The sequence below is a fragment of the Mus pahari genome, chromosome X, assembly GCF_900095145.1.
Source record: "Mus pahari chromosome X, PAHARI_EIJ_v1.1, whole genome shotgun sequence".
NCBI lineage: Eukaryota > Metazoa > Chordata > Mammalia > Rodentia > Muridae > Mus > Mus pahari.
Window position 1 is genome coordinate 105,239,403 of NC_034613.1, and position 1,396 is coordinate 105,240,798.

Consider the following 1,396-nt stretch of genomic DNA (forward strand, 5'->3'; position numbering starts at 1 on the left):
CTCATCACAGCCAAATACCATATACAATCTAGTTGTGAAATGAATGCTTATAATGCTTCAAACAGTTTAAACCTGAAGTGGGAGACCACACCTTCACTTTTGTACAGTCCTTGGTTAAGGTTATCTACAGTTTCCACAACCATTCAAAAAACAAATCATTGATAAAAACCACATAGATTTAAGGCTCCATTATAGAATATAGAGCTCAGAGCTAAATGGATAAATATATTCTCTACTTGTATTGGTAGCTACGACGTGATTGTCTCACAGCTATTAGTTGGTTCTTAGCAAGTAAATCCTTTAAAGGCAAATTCACCTCATTTGAGTTTTGACCCAGTAGTTCAACAATCATGAAGTCCACAGTCTTATTGGCATAATTGATGTACAGTGTCTCTAAGTCACTATGCTCATGGTTAAGAGCGATGCATATTCCATTTTTACATTTTACTGGAATTTTATATGTTCAATTCACAATTTACAACCTCTAGGATTTCAATCCTCCAAACTGTCTGAAGACACAGTATGCCACAGATTTAAGACTTCTGTTTTTCCCTCTATTTTCTTCAAACAGAAACACTTCTCAAAGTGTCTACATGTCCTAGAAGGGGGATTTTTCGGAGTTGGGCTCTTCTTCGGAATAGTCCAATGTCATCAGGCCTCTGAAGCAACGGGGAGGGGAAGAGAAAGTAGCTGAAACACAAGGTTCATCTGGTAAGTTTTACATTAACCATTACAAGCTGGACAGTATAAGAATGTGGCTTTTTTGGCTCAAAAAGTCTGAGTCTTGGCGTGGAAACGAGTACTTGGCTGTCCCACCACAGCTTTCTCGAGGTGGGACTGTCAGGGAAGTCTTGACTGGGGAGTATGATTTGTTTACCTATCAGGTGTAAACTTCCAGGCACTCAGTTCATTTTGGGCTTGTTTCAGTTTGTCTTTAGTCTGTTCCAGTTCATCTTTCATTTTTAGGAAAAACAAGTTGATTGCTGATTGTTGATCGCAGTTGGGCCACACTCAGCTGCTGAACTTGCTTGTGGATTTGAGTAGTACACTCTTGCATCTCCTGCTCCTTGGTTGCTAGTCGCATGACAAGAATGTTCTCCCTGTCTGCAGACTCCTGCTGTTGCTGCTTTAGTTTTTCTTCAGATTCCCTTAAACCAGTCACATCGTTTGAATTAAGATCTGTGTACTTTCCCTCCAAAGCTTGAACACATGCTTCATATTGTTTCCATCTTAGAATTAACTCATCCCATGCCATAACTTTGAAGTCTGTTTCACTCAATCGGACCTTTTTAGGAAGAGATTCTTCGTTGGTCATCTTGCACCCGTCCCAGCCTGAGATTGCATGGGCGCCGCCAGTCACCCAGGCCATGCTACCAGCCAGCGCTCCCACCCCCCC

General features: G+C 41.4%; 1 pseudogene; it reads right to left on the reverse strand.

Annotated features, from left to right (window-relative positions):
* Positions 1–598: 598 nt before the first annotated feature.
* Positions 599–1,315, reverse strand: LOC110314204 (annotated as a pseudogene).
* Positions 1,316–1,396: the final 81 nt, after the last annotated feature.